Source organism: Phacochoerus africanus, chromosome 3 (assembly GCF_016906955.1).
Source record: "Phacochoerus africanus isolate WHEZ1 chromosome 3, ROS_Pafr_v1, whole genome shotgun sequence".
NCBI lineage: Eukaryota > Metazoa > Chordata > Mammalia > Artiodactyla > Suidae > Phacochoerus > Phacochoerus africanus.
The window spans coordinates 137,319,770-137,331,805 of record NC_062546.1 but is presented as its reverse complement, the minus strand read 5'-3'; the positions used below and the strand labels follow the sequence as shown (position 1 = coordinate 137,331,805).

The following is a 12,036-nucleotide window of genomic DNA, read 5'->3' as shown; positions in this document are numbered from 1 at the left end:
TTGGGGTGCAATTTTAAAAAGTATTGTGTTTTTGTATTCCTTTTCTAAAGTTTAATTTTTAGTATACAGAAATGTGACTGATTTCTGAATGTTAATCTTACATCCTGCTACTTTGTTGAATTTGTTGATCAGTTCAAGTAGTTTTTGGGTTGAGTCTTTAGGGTTTTCTATATATAGTATCGTGTCATCTGCATACAGTGACAGTTTTATCTCTTCTCTTCCTATTTGGATGCCTTTTATTTCTTTTGTTTAACTAACTTCTGTGGCTAGGACTTCCAATACCATGTTGAATAGCAGTGGTGAGAGTGGGCATCCCTGTCTTATTCCAGATTTTAGCGGAAAGGCTTTCAATTTTTCTCCATTGAGTGTTATATTTGCTGTGGGTTTGTCATAAATTGCTTTGATTATGTTAAGGAATGTTTCCTCTATACCCACTTTGGTGAGTTTTTATCATGAATGGACGTTGGACTTTGTCAAATGCTTTTTCTTCATCTATTGAGATGATCATATCGTTTTTGACTTTTCTTTTGTTAATGTGGTGTATGACATTGATCGATTTGCATATGTTGAACCATCCTTGTAAACCTGGGATGAAGCCCACCTGGTCATGGTGTACGATTTTTTTGATATGCTGTTGGATTCGGCTGGATTAAAATTTTGTTGAGAATTTTTGCATCTATACTCATCAAAGATATTGGCCGATAGTTTTCTTTTTTGGTGGTATCTTTGTCTGGTTTTGGAATTAGGGTGATGGTAGTATCATAGAATGTCTTTGCGAGTATTCCTTCTTCTTCAACCTTTTGAAAAAGTTTAAAGAGGATGGGCTCCAGTTCCTTTTTGTATGTTTGGTAGAATTTTCCTGTGAATATGGTCCTGGACTTTTATTTATAGGGAGTGTTTTTATGACATATTCAATTTTATTTCTAGTGATCAGTCTCTTCAGTTGATCTATTTCTTCTTGATTCAGTTTTGGCAGGCTGTAAGTCTCTAGAAAGTGGTCCATTTCTTCCAGATTGTCAAATTTGTTGGCATATAATTGTTCATAGTATTCTCGTATGGTTTTTTGTATTTCTGCAGTATCCGTTGTGATTTCTTTTTCATTTCTTACTTTGTTTATTTGGGTTCTTTCTCTCCTCTTAAGGAGTCTAGCCAGAGGTTTGTCAATTTTGTTTACCTTTTCAAAGAACCAACTCTTGTGTTTATTGATTTTTCCTATTGTTTTTTGAATCTCTATTTTATTGATTTCCTCTTTGATCTTTATGATTTCCTTCTTTTTGCTGACTTTAGGGGTTTTTTTGTACTTCTTTTTCTAATTCATAAGTTTTTATCATTTTTAATCAGAGGTAGAATAAGACAGGAAGACAATGCCTAGCAGAGAAATCTGAATTTTGGCCAAAGAGAAGGGTTGTCCACTTATTGGATGTTCAGCTGCTACATACATATTCCCTACAATACAAAGTCTTTCAAGGAACCATTTCTGGAAAACACAATTTTAGTGGCCCTTAGATGTCACCACAAAACATTCTTTTGCTTTGCCATTCTCTTCTAGAAGTGACCATTGGGAAAAAGTCTAGTGGATACTTGCTATGCTTACAACTGTACACATATCCTCATCTTCTTCATTCCCACCCTAATTTCTCTCTAGAGATCTTTCTTGTCCAAAACTCTTGATACCTGTAGATCATGTAACACTGTCACTGCCTTCAGCTTCTGTCATAGATAGGTATGTATTCCTCCAGCCACCGAGCCTAGTTCAAAATTGAACATTAGTCTCAAACAGAGCCAACAGATAGAATAATCGAAACTTTGGAACTGAACTGCAGTTATGAGGATATAAACATGTACTTCCTGGAGGACTTCTTAGCATAAGAGAGGAGATCATATGTATGAATTAAGCCAAGAGTGAGAAAAGAAAAGCTGATAGTTGGAAGAGAGATTAGGTCCAGATGATTTGATCTCATTTGATCTCCTGGGTGCAGATTTGCCTAAAGCCATATCATCTTCTAAAGTTTCCAATTCTATTAACCAATAAACTCTCTTTTTGCTTAAGCCAATTATGGGTGAATATTCTCTCATTTGAAGCCAAATAATTCCAACTAATTTTTACATCACTGATTCTAAAGTGCCTGCTTTCTGGCAAGTGAAGGAAAACTGAGCATTTTTTTTTTATATAGCTGGCTAAGGCCCCTACATAAGAATAAATCATAAATTCAGGATAACTTCACAAACTTCTTTTCTTTCCAAGTTATATTGATTATTAATGTGATTGATCTAAGTCTATGTAACACAGAAATGGTATTGCACTATATTAAGAAAACTTTTGATTTGCAAGTGCTCAGGGAAAACATTATCAGATATGTGATAGCTCTCAGAAAGCAGTGTTAGTTCTAGCACTTGAATTTCTTGTACTCAATTACAATTTTGGTTTATTAAATGGCAATCTCATTTTATTTGCTCTTACTACCCACTGGGCTTTGCTTTCGATAATGTTTAGGACATACCCTGTGAATTTAGCCCTCAGGAAAATGCCTTTGATGATTCCTGCAGTTGACCTCTATATTAAAAATGTTATGTCCAAGAGACATAATATGTTACCTACATGCAATGCAACTTGTAAAGAAACATGGCAGACAGCCTTGATTTGTCACCTCATCTATTTTCTTCAAATTTATGGTCTATAGAATGGAGTTTTTCAATGTTTTCCTCAGCAGCTAACTTGCTATTGTATAGTGATATGTATAATCTAGAGATTATTTAAGTATTCCTCTCTAGTTATGTGTGTGTGTGTGTAATTGGAGACTGTTTACATGTCAAATTATTAATCTTTCTTCACATCACCAACACATCATACATAATCAGAATAGTTTTTTTCCAGCAGATTATTTCTATATAGATCACTAGGGGTGATCAAAAATTTAATTGACTGTGTTGTTTTAGTTAAGTCAGACTCTAGTTTCTGGGGGGTGGGGGGTGATCCTTTAGAAGATGAGGACTCCGGCTTATTGCTATGGCTGTTTTATGCTTGCTAAGTTACCTATTTGTTGTTCAAGGCTAGAAACTCATTTAGTAAGTAAAAGCTTCTTCCTTACTTTTAATTGTTCTTAAAGTTACTACCAAGAGTCTTGGAATTTGTATAACGGATTTCTAACTAATAAAGAAAAAATGTTTATGCTACTCAATTTTAAAGAAAAGAGAATGAATTGCATTATTGACAGTTATCATCATGTTGTTTTTCAATGATGATATAAACCCTAACCCTAACCCTAACCTAGTTCAATTAATCTACAAGAACATTCTTCAAACAAAGGAATCCAGCAAGAACAAAATCACTGCAGTGCCTTATCAATTCTGCTGGTAGAAAATTCAGATTATAGAGGTGTTGAAAACTAAATGAATCAGTGGGGCCTTAGACAGACGCGCAATAGCATACTACAAAGAATTTGGAAAGATGAAATGAACGTGGACAAAAGAGCAAGTGAATCACAACGTTTAAATATGAAATTTCAACCAAAGAACCAATAGTAAGAAATGCCATGCTGTCTTCTAAAACGTTTCCAGAGATGCAACCTGAATGAAGTTTCTTGATTCTCAGAACCATGTACCCATTACAAGGGGACAAATCTTGGTCTGTGGAAATTAAAGGGTATTTTCAAAGAGGAACTGTTTGAAACTTCTACTAGTTAGTCCTCAAAACACCTTCTACCAAGAGAGAAGAATGGAGGTTGTCCCATCTTCACCTCAAGCATAATAATACAATTTTCAATGGCATCAATTACGGAGCTTAATACATATCCCCAGCATTTAATCAGGTATAGGACACAAGAAAATCTAACGTGCTTTTTTTGCAAAATAAAAGAGAGGTGGTTTCTGTACCGGGATTGGAGTCCATCTCCAGAAATTGCTGGACAAAAAAATACTAGAGTTTCCACGTGAAAGACAGAGTTGATCCAGAACCAGATTTAAACCTTTTCAGTTGTCCATCTGAGAAGGCAATGAGATGTGCACAAATAATCTGGATGAAGTGGGACTCCAGAAAACCATGAGCCAAGGGAGGAGCATTTTCTGGGGGGAATAAAAACACACTGCCCTTGTGAAATGAAGAGAAGTCAAGTGTTCTCAAGTACTCCCTCTAAAGATTCATTCTTGAAAGAATTTCCTCTAAACATTTGGCAGTTTCTAAGACGTCAAGATAATGAAGCTGGCTTATAGCCTTACCAGCCAAGTAAGAACTTTCCTTCTTCTACTTTCTATCTCCTCTCATTTATAATCCTGAAAGAGTCCAGACCCAACAGTGGTATGTTGGGGGAGGACAGGTAGAATCTTAAGGAGGGGAAGAGAAGGACTGCATTTTCATTTCCACTAGAAAGAGAGAAAATTTTAAGTTTATATCACGTTCAAAATTTTATTTGCTAAATGGATTATTCATATAGCTGGTATATTGTGACCATGCTTGTGACAAAATGAGACCAAGAGATTTTGTATTACTTACAAGTGACAGAAAAAAAATACTGAGCATGTTCAGGATTTTAATCATGAGCAAAGGAAGAAACTATTCCACTCTATTCCTTTTTCAAAACAGTGGAGATAAAAATAGAGTTGCCTTTGCTATCATACTCTGTGAGCCCTGGCCTGCTCAATGTATTATTTGACCATGAATAATCTGTAAACAAATTGATAGTCCAGTATTAACATGTTCACAACGTATATGATAATATGTATTTTTAAGACTTTTTTTTTTGTCTTTTTGCCATTTTCTTGGGCTGCCCTCGCGGCATACGGAGGTTCCCAGGCTAGGGGTCGAATCGGAGCTGCAGCCACCAGCCTATGCCAGAGCCACAGCAACACTGGATCCGAGCCGCGTCTGCAACCTACACCACAGCTCATGGCAATGCTGGATTGTTAACCCACTGAGCAAGGGCAGGGATCGAACATGCAACCTCATGGTTCCACTCCGCCACGACGGGAATTCCTTTTAAGACTTTTGAATGAGAGTTGTTGTACATAATTTTTTCAGGCATTTTAGTAGCCATTTAGCTATGAACAGAATGATTATTTTATTTTAAAGACTTCCAAACAATCAAATAAGTATGGCTAACTTATAGATGACTAACAAATAAGCAATAAAAAAAAAAACCACTGGAAGAGTCTAGAGAAGTATGAAAAATCTAAATCTCATTTTCCTGAAAGTATAGGAAGCTAAGTTATCACGTTAGACATTAATTTTTCTAAGGTTTTTATGTGTATGTAGGAGACAGAAATAACACAGTAGAAAGAAATCTTTATACAAAATCAAATAAAAATATATTTCAAAAATAAATTTTGTGAAGAAATGTAGTAGTATTTTACAGTTCAAAAACCCTACTGTCATTTTATTTATCTTGGCATCAATCCTGTGGGAGAAGTAAGGCCACAAATATTACTACATTTACAGATGGGAACACTGAGCCCGAAAAAGTTCAAGTGTTTTGCCTAACACCATACAAAATTTTATCAGCAAAGCTAGGACTGGAACCTAGGGATCTTCCCATGTTCTAAAACAGAGGTGTGGATTTCAAATACAAATTGGAGATTTTCTTTAATAATTTATTAAAACAAAGGATTTTTGAGAGAGTACTTTAGGAATTTTGTGCAAATTGACTAATTTTTCAATCTGAGAAAACCATTTAATGCCTAAAAACATGTGGGTCTACAATTATCTCAAAATAAAAAGTTTAATTAAACAGAAACCCATGAGGCTTGGTGGCTGATTTGCCTAGCAAACACTCTCACTTCTAATAGCTCCTCAATTTCCCACAGGTAACTACCTCTCACCTGTTCTCAGCCTACCTGATTTGGGTGAGCTGACTCTATCCCCTTTTCTACAGGTGGCATGTGGCCTAAGTTTGACCTTCTGCAGCAACATATCCCCTTGGTCTCTGTGACTGGTCAGGGTTGGGCACTTGACCGGATCAACAGTCATCAGGGTTGACCCTGAGATTTTTGCTGATGCACTTTATAATGAAGTGTACTCATTTTCACTCTTCCTTAATCTGGTTGGATGGAATCCAGGATCTACAGGAATACACCATGTAAAGACAATCTGCCTAAGAAGGAAGGCAGCACAGAAGAAAACTAAGCCAAAGATGGAAGGAAAGTTTCCAGGTGCCATTATTTTAGAACTTGAACACAGATGTGCCCAAAGCACCTCTAGCTTCCACAGTTTTTAATTTATGAGGTTGTCATTGCCCCCCTTTGTCTTGTGTTCTTTTGAATCAAGATTCCACCACTTACAATCCAGGGAGTTCTAAAATACACATGGTGTCAATATAGCCAGATGATTTCCTCTGAAACTTTTCTAGAAACCCTCATTAATACACTTCACAGAAACCATTCTGTGTGAGGTGAGTGATTTCAGTAACTTTATACACTTTAAAGCCAGCTATCCCACTTTTTCATGCTTTTTCTATTTCATGTAAAAAGGGAGGAATAATTTTTCTCTGATGAGCAGTTTCAATCAGGTGTTTCTGTGCTTATCTCCATCTTCAGTTTGCATCATGTTGAAACTGCTGTGTTATCTGTTTCCCTTCCTATCCCATAAAACCCTTGAGGTCAGGGGCTATGTTTTATTATTTTTTTATTTTCAGAGTTTTATTGGTTTGTTTTTTAGGGCCACACCTGTGGCATATGTAAGTTCCCAGGCTAGGGGTTGAACTGGAGCTGCAGCTGCCAGCCTACATCACAGCCACAGCAACACCAGATTTGAGCCGAGTCTGCGATCTACACCACAGCTCACAGCAACGCCAGATCCTTAACCCACTGAGTGAGTCCAGGGATGGAACCTGCATCCCCATGGATACTAGTTGGATTCATTACCACTGAGGCACGACGGGAATTCCTGTGTTTTATTCTTAATCGTGTCTCACTATCCAGCTTTCATTGAAATACTTGTTCATCATTCAATATTCATTGAATACTTGTTCGGCAAGCAAATAACACAAACGTCAATATTTTAAAACTTCAAAATTATTGTCACAATGTGAGCATGTCTTTTGTTGTGACTATAATCGTCCAGCATTTAAGTTAGCCCAAGTTTAAAGCCTTAGAAAAATTACAATAAACATAAAAAGAATATCATAAAGAAATAGACATTAAAAATTTTAAGTCTAAAATTATTGTAACAAGTCCTTGAATTTTGAAGGTTAGGTTCCCTTCATCAATGTATCCTTTCACAGTGATATTACCTGACTTTTCACATAAAACACACTGAGCATGTCTCTGATCTGTCATAATAACCAATTAGCACAGGTGATGTGCTTTAACATGACTGCTATTTCCTTTGCTGTGTTCTTAAATGTAAATGAGTAAGTAAATAAATAAATAAATAAATAAGGGGCTAGATGAAGTAAATTAGTAGTATCTACCTGAAGGCTGGGAAACTGAAACTCTTAAAACTGTGAGACTAAATCAACAACCAATATTTATTCAAATGCTTACAATTGTCCAGCCTATGCAGAGCACCTGTCTTGGTGTTAACTAGCATTTAACTGCTGTGTGAGTGGCTGCTAGGCTCTACTTACTGCTATGAATTATTTTAGATTCTAAAGTCTGTGTTTGCATTATAAGCCCTCCTATTTGGCTCCCTCCCAAGCCTACCATAGCCTGTTCCAGCCTACTCACTCAGCAAGGCTGCCTGGTACAGGAGCAAAGCACTGTGCGAACTCCATTTATGTCCCACAGGACAGCCCACCCTCATCACACCTGTTCCACATGAAGCTGAACAAACGGGTCCAGGTGTACAGTGACCCATAGCAACAGGGACTAAAGCCAGGGCCACCTGTCTTGCTAGGTAGCAGAGGGAAATATTTTTCTATAAGACTACACATTGCCAGTTTGAGGCAAATTAATGTCTCTAGCTGGAGGAACACTTTGCAAGGAAAGTAAAGGTACTGTTCTCTTCTAGATAGAGAGAAAAACAGCAACAACTAGTGTTGCTATTGCAAGGAAAATAAGAATGCAGTTGCCCTCCAAAAGACTTTTAAAGATATCTAGTGTTGGTTATTCACCATATACAAAAATAAAGTTGAAATGGATTAAAGAACTAAATGTAAGACCAGAAACCATAAAATTACTAGAAGAAAACATAGGTGGGAAATGCTTGACATAGATTGCAGCAATATTTTTGGATCTGTCTCCTAAAGCAAAGGAAATAAAAGCAAAAATAAATAAATGGGACCTAATTAAATTTAAAAGCTTTTGCACAGCAAGGGAACTATTGACAAAATGAAAAGACAACCTACTAAATGGGAGGAAATATTTGCAAATAATATGACTGATAAAGGGTTAATATCCAAAATATATCTGAACAGCTCATACAATATAAAAAAAACCCCAAACAACCCAAATTAAAAAAGATCAGAAGAGCTGAATAGACATTTTTTTCTTTTTTTTTTTAAACAGGTAATTTTTTTCTATGAAATTTTATTTTATTTATTTATTTATTTATTTTATTTTTTATTTTTTTATTTTTGTTGTATATTATTATTATTTTTTTTTCCTACTGTACAGCAAGGGGGTCAGGGTATCCTTACATGTATACATTACAATTACATTTTTCCCCCAGCCTTTCTTCTGTTGCAACATGAGTATCTAGACAAAGTTCTCAATGCTATTCAGCAGGATCTCCTTGTAAATCTTGAATAGACATTTTTTTCAAAGAAGACATGCAGATGGCACATGAAAAGATGATCAACATCAACGATTGTCAGAAAAATGCAAAACAAAATCAGAATGGGATATTACTTAACACTTGTCATCAAAAAGACCGCAAGGGAGTTCCTGTTGTGGCTCAGCATGACTAGTATCCATAGGAATTTGGGTTCCATCCCTGGCCGCACTCAGTGGGTTAAGGATCTGGAGTTGTTGTGAGCCACAGGGTAGGTCAAAGATGAGGCTTGGATCCTGCATTGCTAAGGCGTAGGCTGGCAGCTGCAGCTCTGATTTGACCCTTAACCTGGGAACTTCCATATGCCACAGGTGCAGTCCTAAAAAGAAAAAAAAAAAAAAAAGACCACAAATAACAAATTGTTGGTGAGGATGTGTACAAAAAGAAACCATCATACACTGTGGGTGGGAATGTAAATTGGTGCAGCCAACAGGGAATGCAGTATGGAGCTTTCACAAAATATTGAAAATAGAGGAGCATTATTTACAATTACCAAGATATGGAAGCAACTTAAGTGTCCATCAACAGAAGAATGGATAAAGATGTGGTATATAGGTAAATGGAATACTACTCAGCCATAAAAAAGAATGAAATTTTGCCATCTGCAACAACATGGATGGAAATGTTTAAGGGCATTATGCTAAATGAAGTAAGTCAGAGAAAGACAAATACTGTGTGATATCACTTATACATGGTATCTAAAAAATACAACAAACTAGTGAATATAACAAAAAAGAAACATTCTCATAAATATAGAGAGCAAACTTATGGTTACCAATGGGGAGAGGGAAGGGAGGAGGGACAAAATAAGGGTAGGAATTTAAGAGGTACAAACTACTATGTATAAAATAAATAAGCTACAAGGATATATTGTACAATACAGGTAATAGTTAATATTTTATAATAACTATAAATGGAATATAACCTTTAAAAATTGTGAATCACTATGTTGTATATCTGAAACACAATACTGTATTTCAACTATATCTTAATAAATTTTTTTTAAAAAAGTATTGAGTTATCAAGGGGGATATAACAATTGTTCTGATCTATCTGTACAACTGAGTAGGCTATGGTAAATTATAATTTTTCTCCAAAGAACCAAAATTTATATGCTTAAAGTTACCTGCCACTCTATTCTCCAGGCTTTAACAATTAACATTTCCTTATGGGATCTGTATGGTCTTAACAATTGTACTGTTGCTTCCCTTTTCATTTAGGTCAATTTGAGAATCATTATTCACAAGTTCTGTATCCTCCATTTTTAAATTGTCTCTACACTAAGCAATTAAGAAATTCTGATATGAGCACTCCTGCTGTCTGTGGTTCTTAATTTTGGCGCTTTTTAAAAATTGCTTAATTAGGTCTCAGATTAGAAAAGTTGCAGCATTACAAAATGCATTACCTCTTTTGTTATCAAAGAAATAATCATTTCTCCCAGAGATATGTTATTGTAATTTATTGTATGGTTTTGTCCAATTTGTTTCCATAATTATTTAAAACATGAACTACTGTGTACAACAAACTACATGAAAAAATTTAGAGATCACAGACAGTTTTAGCGGAGAGTCGCTGCGGTTTGCTGCTTCAACAGTGCTTGGACGGAACCCGGCACTCGTCAACCTCCTGCCAGGCTGCTCAGAACCGGCCCTTGCCACCTCTTCACAGCGCCCTGGGACCGCCCCCCAAGGCCACCGCCGCTGCTCCCGCGCAACCACCGCTGCCACCGCCTCTCCTCAGCCGCCAGCCAAGACGACCTCGTGCTCCTGGCAGGTGTGCCAGAACTACCACGAGGACTCGGAAGCGGCCATCAACCGCCAGATCAACCTGGAGCTCTATGCCTCCTGCATGTACCTGTCAGTGTCATACTATTTTGACTGCGATGATGTGGCTTTGAACTTTGCCAGATACTTTCTTCACCAATCTCCTGAGGAGAGGGAACATCTGAAAAACTGATGAAGGTGCAGAACCAATGAGGTAGCCAAATCCTCCAGGATATCAAGAAACCAGAGTGTGATGACTGGGAGAATGATGTAATGGAATGTGTGCTACACCTGGAAAAAAAAAACATGGATCAGTCTCTACTGGAACTGCACAAACTGGCCACTGACAAAATGACCCCCATTTGTGTGACTTCATTGAGATGCATTATCTGGATGAGCAGGTGAAATCCATCAAAGAATTGGGTGACCACATTACCAACTTATGCATGATGGGGGCCCCCAAATATGGCCTGGCCGAGTATCTCTTTAACAAGCACACACTGAGAAGCAGTGAGAGCTAAGTCTTAGGCTGGCTTCCCTTAGCCCCTGGGGTGACTTCCCTGGGCACTGAAGCAGTGCATGCATGTATGGGTTACCTTCACCTTTTCTATAAGTCCTACCAAAACATCTACTTCAGTTCTTTCCTTAGTACCATTCCTTCAAATAAAGTAATTTGGTACCAAAAAAAAAAATTTGGAGATCACAAGGATAAGCAAAATATTTTAAGCTTTCATGAAGCTTATAGTCTACTATGAGATCTAAGATATTTAACAATTATGCCACATATGTATATGTAATAAATGCTAAAAGAAAGCAAGGCAGTTCTTCCACTGAATCTTCTACTATAAGGAATAAAAGCTCAGTAACCACGACATTCCTATTCCACATTCACCATATGTATGATCTTGGTCAAGTTTCTTTCTTTCTTTCTTCCTTTCTTTCTTTCTGTCTGTCTGTCTTTCTTTCTTTCTTTCTTTCTTTCTTTCTTTCTTTCTTTCTTTCTTTCTTTCTTTCTTTCTTTCTGTCTTTCTTTCTGTCTTTCTTCCTGTCTTTCTTTCTGTCTTTCTTTCTGTCTTTCTTTCTTTTGCTTTTTTAGGGCCACATTTGCAGCATATGGAAGTTCCCAGGCTAGGGATCTAATCGAAGCTACAGCTGTCAGCCACAGCCACAGCCACAGTAATTTGGGATACAAGCCATGTCTGTGACCTATACTACACCACAGCTCAAGACAATGCCAGGTCCCCGACCCACTGAGCGAGGGCAGGGATCGAACCCACATCCTCATGGATACTAGTCAGATTTGTTTCTACTATGCCACAATGCGAACTCCCTTGGTCAAGTTTCTTGATCTCTTAAAGAATCTATACATGTATGTGTAACTGGATCACCACTCTGTACAGGAGAAAACTGACACAACACTGTAAACCAGCTATAATGAAAAAAATTATTATATAAAAAAAGTTTCTTGACTGCTTGAAACCTCAACTTCTACATTTTTAAAATAAAGATGATGCCAACACTAAACTCTTAGAGTTGTGAGAATTAAAAAAGAAAATCATGGCAAGCACTTAA

The 12,036-nt window shown here is 36.8% G+C and overlaps 1 pseudogene; it reads left to right on the top strand.

Annotated features, from left to right (window-relative positions):
* Positions 1-4,192: 4,192 nt before the first annotated feature.
* LOC125121960 (ferritin heavy chain-like) lies at positions 4,193-10,985 on the top strand (annotated as a pseudogene).
* Positions 10,986-12,036: the final 1,051 nt, after the last annotated feature.